Source organism: Montipora foliosa, chromosome 3 (genome assembly GCF_036669935.1).
Source record: "Montipora foliosa isolate CH-2021 chromosome 3, ASM3666993v2, whole genome shotgun sequence".
NCBI classification, from domain to species: Eukaryota; Metazoa; Cnidaria; class Anthozoa; order Scleractinia; family Acroporidae; genus Montipora; species Montipora foliosa.
The window spans coordinates 29,056,717-29,063,354 of NC_090871.1; the positions used below are offsets into that span (position 1 = coordinate 29,056,717).

The 6,638-nt window shown below is 39.6% G+C and overlaps 1 long non-coding RNA gene across 1 annotated transcript in view; it reads left to right on the forward strand.

Annotated features, from left to right (window-relative positions):
- LOC137997250 (uncharacterized) overlaps window positions 1-5,663 on the forward strand; it is a 10,277-nt gene extending 4,614 nt beyond the window's left edge. Inside the window, exon 2 of the long non-coding RNA XR_011122439.1 lies at window positions 5,050-5,663. This is a non-coding gene — a long non-coding RNA (uncharacterized lncRNA). The remainder of the gene's footprint in view (window positions 1-5,049) is intronic.
- Window positions 5,664-6,638: the final 975 nt, after the last annotated feature.

Below are 6,638 nucleotides of genomic sequence, written 5' to 3' on the forward strand. Positions count from 1 at the left end.
AGATGTTTGACTTGGGAATTTAAGGATGGCTGCTCCCAAGGATATGCATGGCTTCTTAATTTTCAATTGGAAACGTGTGGAAGCAGAATCGAGGATTTTAAAACAGTCTTCTGAACACCGGGAGCGACAATTTTCAAAACCTCTCAAGTGCTTAAAGATGTGGGAATGTTTGTCGGAGGCGAGATGTTCACGGATGCGAAGATCCTATTCCTGCGGGTTTACGATCGAGAGTCATTTACAAGTTTTCAAGTGCAGGCTGTAATGCCTGTCAGTTATATTGGTGAAACCAATAGACACTTCGCCACTCGCATCCGTGAAGATCTCGCCTCCGACAAACATATTCCCACATCTTTAAGCTCTTTTAAGAGGTTTTGAAAATTGTCGCTCCCGGTGTTCAGAAGACTGTTTTAAAATCCTCGACTCTGCTTCCACACGTTTCCAATTGAAAATTAAAGAAGCCATGCATATCCTTTGGGAGCAGCCATCTTTAAATTCCCCAGTGAAACATCTTAATTTATCCCTTTCATACTAATTAGTTTCTTTTCTTAGCTTAAATAGTCTGTTTTTTTCTGTTTTGTTTCTTGGTTGTTCTGTTCTCGCCTTCATCCTTAACTATTCATGTTATATCTCACTTTGTTACACTATTTATTGCTCAACTTTAGTTTATTTCTCATTGTACAACTGACGATGGATGATGTTTCATCCGAAACATGTCTTGATTAAAGATGAATTTTAAAAACATCGTGGACCATCAAAGCGATATATTATTATTTTATTTTTTTTTTTTAATTATTATTATTACAACAGCCTCTACACATATTTACCATTGGTGTATTAATTTCGTCTTCAATCAAACAGGAACTGAAAAGGATCTCTTTTGAGAAAAAAATGGAGTATCCATTCGCAGTTGACTTGTACCATCATTGAACTTTCAATGGCCATGACATGACACTGATGAGTCTTGTTCTGGACGTGTCTTATTCTCATTGCATTGGGAACTTGTAACTTAACCCAGGTTTGCCCACTTCAGTGTATTCTGATACACATGAAGGCTGCTTTGATACACATGAAGGCTGCTTTTATTCAACCTTTATTCGAAAATTTATAGTCCTGCAACGGGTTACCATCACGCAAGACGCTTTAATAATTTATGACGACGTGAGCTTTAGCACAGTGTCACTTGGAAATTCGATGTTAATGGATGTGTGTATACCCTGCAGGAGCATCCATCCGGTGTCACAGTGATTACCGGATGTTTTGGCATCCCCATTCCCAAATCGCAAGTGTTATTGGCATCCCCAGTGGGGCGATTGCCTCAACGTGGCTTCAAGTACTTGACTGTTGTAGAAGGCAGGATTTTACGACTGAATATTGTCGATGTATATCAGAAAGAATTAGATCGTTCGACAGTTTTTTACCGGGTTTATTGCACAGACACAAACCCACTGGAAACAAAAGTTCGGTCAAAAAAATGAGCGAGACAGGAACTCGAAACCGTATAACTTGATCCCAGTTAAACAACACAACAAACGTTTGAAAAGCTGTCAATTAAAACTCTTTTAAGAGAAAAAAGCAATCACAATCACCCCAATCACCGGCGATAAAAAAAACGAATACGAAAGAAAATAAAGAACAAAAAAAAACCAACTGCGTTTAGGTTCGTATTAAATTTTGCATGACATTTGAAGCCAGTACGTTACGTGATATGGGAAAGCAGGAGCCCATAAGCCTTATACGCCCCTGGCGAAAGACAGAAGTTGTCACACAGCGTGTGCAGACCCTGTTCTCTTGTCACAACTGTTTTATGGATCTGTTCACACATCGGGGATATTATGAACCTTTAAAAAATCTTTTGGCAATAACTTTTTCGCATATTTTCGCAAAATCGTTTTGTCTTGCCTTACAAGGCCTTGAGGATAAACCCGGTTTTTCCCGTTCTGAACTGGGAACTGGTTTTTATATATTTTGCGGAATCCATCCCAAAAACGCTTTTCGATTTTGTCGCGAAATACTGATAGTTATTGAAGTGGAAGCCCAAAATGTAAGGGATCTGGGCATCCTAGGAGGGAACCGAGAGAAGCCAAAAACAATGCTGTAATATGACAAGGGCTTGACCATATCGCTAGCGATTTGGAAATGGAGACACCCAAAACGCCCATATCACTGTGACACCGGTTTTCCGACGCACTTTAACCATTTTCCATTGGCGTGTGAAACAACAGCAGAAAAACAAACAAAAATGGTGATTTCGAAATCACATTCTTAAGTTTAAAGGCGGGTGACCGGCCAACTGGTTCGTTGAAATACTGTTCAGATTTCATTAACTTTTTCTTACAAGCATAAGAGTGTTCTAAAAAGTTGTTTGAAGTTAAAGAAGTTAAAATCAACAGTAGATTAGCAAGCTTTGTGGCATGCCGGAGTATTGTGATGTACCAAGAATCCCCTTACAGAAAGGAGTTCTAGTCTCCACTAACCGAAATAATAATCTCTAGTTAAGGTGGGTAATTTAGCTTAATTTGGGGGAATATTGTGTGCATGGATGGTGAATTGACGGAACTTTTTGATCATAGCCAAACGTTAGGGTTAGTCTGTAAAATGAGGAAGAGAAATTCAACTCTCAACCTCAAGATAGGGTTAATAAATTAAACAAACTAAAATTAAAAAGTGAAATTAAAAAGCTTAATTTTTAAAAAAGCCATATGATGCAAGAAACTTAATCAAGCAGTAAGGATAAAAGTATTTGAACATGGAAATTTTTCGCTTCTTAAAAAATTGCTGTGGAGACCGTGAGAAAAAATAATAATGATAGAAATAATAAATATGAAAAAACTCTACACTATAATCTTCGTTCTTAAAAGAAAAACATGGAAAGGGGTAGTTCCAGAAAACTGAAGAAATCCATGCAAAATGAAGCACTGGTTCCACGAGGCAAAACCGAACTACCCGAAAGTAAAGTGAAAAGCCGACTGCGACACCATCAGGCTTGTAAATGGCTGCGAATCTTCATCCAGGGGTAGAGCCCAACCGAACAAGGAGGTTTCTAGTCCAGCGGTAGTCCTCCACACGAACCCCTCGTGTCCAGTCAAGAAAGGAAAACGAAAATAATAGCAAAAGTGCTGACTAGAGTGATCCAGGAGAAAAACCAAGATTAAAAACCCTTTTACTGCCGACGGCTTCCCCATTGACGAGTACAATCGTCTGGCGTTAGACAGAGTAAAATCTGTAAGTGTCAATTTGCATTTTTGGCGGTGAAAGGGTTAAATCCATAGACAAACTGACGTGATCAAAATTGCGAAATTGATTGACCAAAAATGGAAATAACACTTTTACCAGGTGTATCCTGTTACTTCTTGGTCACTTACTTAGAAGAAAAAGTTGGTAAAGATTTTGCTCTCCAAAACTTTGCAAAGTCTTCCGTAAACGTTAGCCTTGTTACAACAAGAGAATTCAATATGACCCAAACTGTAGGCATGCCCTGGGCACGAGACGAGAAGAAGTGGGTCTGGGAACCCGTATGACAAGAAAAGCATGCCTCGTTTAATGCCTATGCAATGCTGCTATAAATGGGGATTGGAAAGCTGAAGAAAAGGCAATGGTCTAGAAGTGAGATTACGTTGCTTCTGCTGCAGGCCCCAGTTGTTCAAAAGGTAGATAACGTTATCCACCGCATAAATCAGGGCAATTGGTTTTGCTATTACCTATCCACTGAATAGTGATTTATTCGGTGGATAGCGCCATCCATCGTTTGAACAACTGGGGCCAGGAGTATAATCACTCCTTCCTTTGGGTTGATCCTGGAAAAAATCCCATCAGGCTTATTAATCCTGAGTTCTTTAGGATGGATCCAAGAAAATATCTCATCTAGTGATGAAATCATTCGTAAGAACGAAGAATGAAATATTAGCATTGCAATGTTTGTTTACGCAGATTCTTATTATAACGCAATATAGGAAGATAGAATTGAAGATTGGAATTGATCCTGTCACTTTACTGGACAATTTAAGCAATTGTTACTTTATAGACACCTGAGAAATTCGGCGACTTCAAAAGGCTTGGAACTCATGACCTCTACGATGCAGGTGCAATGCTCTACCAATGGGTTCGAAACCCGTCACCACTTTTAAGAGATAATTTGTCAACTTAAGCATCTTGAAAATGTTTCGTCTGCTAAATAAATTTGTTCTATGTAAATATTATTTATATTAATAAAGTATTCTCGTTTGTCTCACGATGTGGTCACTTGTGTCACCTGTGAATGCGGTAAAGTCTACATCGGCGAAACTGGAAGACCTATGCAAGATAGAATCAAAGAACATGAGCGAGACATCCGACTTGCCCGTACCCAGACCTCCGCCGTTTCAGAACACGCTAACAACACCGGACACAGCCCGCTTTGGAACGAAGTAAAGTTTATTGATCGTGATCCTCATTGATACACACGCAGGGTCAAAGAGGCTATTCACATAACACTTCACCCTAACAACATCAACAGGTAGAAATCCCGGAAGCATGGACGGTCCACGATCAAGAAACACAACAACAGCAGAACCGTACCACAGCGGACCACCAAAGGAACAACACACCGAAACAGCGAGGATCGAAATGTACCAATCACAGCTGCTGAAAACCAACCAATCACAGCGGTGACGCGGAACCAGTGGACCTCATCGCCTGATGAAGACTACCAGTATGCAGTTGAAACGTCGCGATCTAAGTGACCACTGTGACATCGTGAGACAAACGAGATTACTTTATTATTGTTGTACTTCACCACGATGAATAACAGCAACCTTTTTACGACATTATTTATATTCTTTGTAAGTGTTTTAAGCTTCAGTCTAATTAGCACATCATTTTCAAGTCATTTGTAGTTTTCCAAATTTTTAATTTTACCATAGCGTTTCTTGAGTAAGGACTCTTGAGATCTTAGTAGCTTAAAAAACTATTATCTTGTGTATGTCAATTTTGTCCTTACTCCCTTTCTTTCCGTAGATTTGAGTAAGCTAATCAATTTTTAAAAGAAAGTTAATTCTGCTCTGTGCATTTCAGCTCAGTCGAAGGAAGTATGGCCATGAATAATGAATCACCCGAAGCCCTTACGTCCCCCACAAGGGAGGGGACAAAGTTGAAAGCCGGCACAGGGACCCACGGTGATTTTGTTTACAACTTTCTGGACAGTGCATATGAGCCGGGCCGCCTGGATGTATCAATATGGGGAGCCACAGCTGTTGCAGAAGCACGAGGGTACATTGTTAAAGTTCTTGGTGATCATAAAAAGCAAGAATTTGCGCGGTTTTTCGGTGGTCATATCGGGCGCAGTGTTGGGGTTGATCTTCAGAGCTTCCTGTCAAAAGGGAAACTGATGGGCGCTGAAGCGATAGCGCGTGCGACACTGGTTGAAGCCCAAGTTGAAAACTATTTTGTCCACCTTGGAGCTGGGTTAACAACCGGTCTTAAACTGGAAGACGGAACCATTGAGTTGAAGATTTTTGGCACTGGATTCAAAATAGGCAAATGGAACGGATTTTCGATGTTTGACAATGAGTTTGCATTTCATATTGCAGAGATCTTCACCGATCTGTAGACCGCAATCTGCAGACCACGTGGTCAAAATGTAATATCCCCTTTTTAAAATAAACTGAATAAATTTGTCAAAAAAAGTATTTTTAAGCTACATTACTGATTTCGAGACACAGAAGGACAAAGATGGTAAACCATATTACAAGGTCACATATCCCAAATTTAAGCTTAGAGAAGGAGTTGTATTGGAGGAGCCAATTCCACCCACTTACCGTGAGTACATGCACTTGTTGGACCAAACACAGTTGTATTTCATTCATTAGCTGCTTGAACCACAATAATGGGCATTGTGTGTCATTGTTTTCTTGTAGAATATGAGAATGACATTTTTAACATTCTGTTCACTGTGCCCTTCAATGAACGTTGCACAATTGGCGAAAAATAACAAGAGAAAGTTCATGTTCCGGTAAGTTTCCGGAAAGACTGAGTAGGGATGATGCTCTACCGAACAGAGAAAAAGAACAAGAGCAGAGTCTGGGTTACAGTGTTGTATTTGCTTTTCTCCAATATTTATTGTAGAGCTGTTTTCAATTGAGTGTCGAAAGTAATTAGCGAATTACTTTGGTTTTGCATTACTTCACTCAGTGATTGGTTCGAAGTTTTCCCTCCACGTTTTTAACCAATCAGAAGTGAAATTAAAACTAATTGTGGCTCGCGCGTGCGCATTTTCCCGCGCTTTGTGTCGGCTACGTGTAGTTACTTCGAGATTTGATTGGCTTACCGGATTGTCTCCGTCCTTTTTGATTGACCAAAGTAATCACTTTGGTTTTGGTTTTACGACATTTGATTGAAACTTGCTCTAACATGAAGTTCTCTTCTCACTAATTTTATTACAGCATATCTTTTCCTTGTTGCGTTGAAGTTTGAAGTTATTCCTATAGTATCTGCAAGTTTGTCTTCAAATTTGAGTTTTGTGAATAAAACTGGTGGCATTGTGGCATTAATTAGCTATATAAGTGAATGAGCTAGTCATCTATTAATTCGCTGTAGCACCGAGGAAGCTGCTAGAATATTACATTTATAAATACCAGCTGAACCGGCTATTGCAACAAACGTAG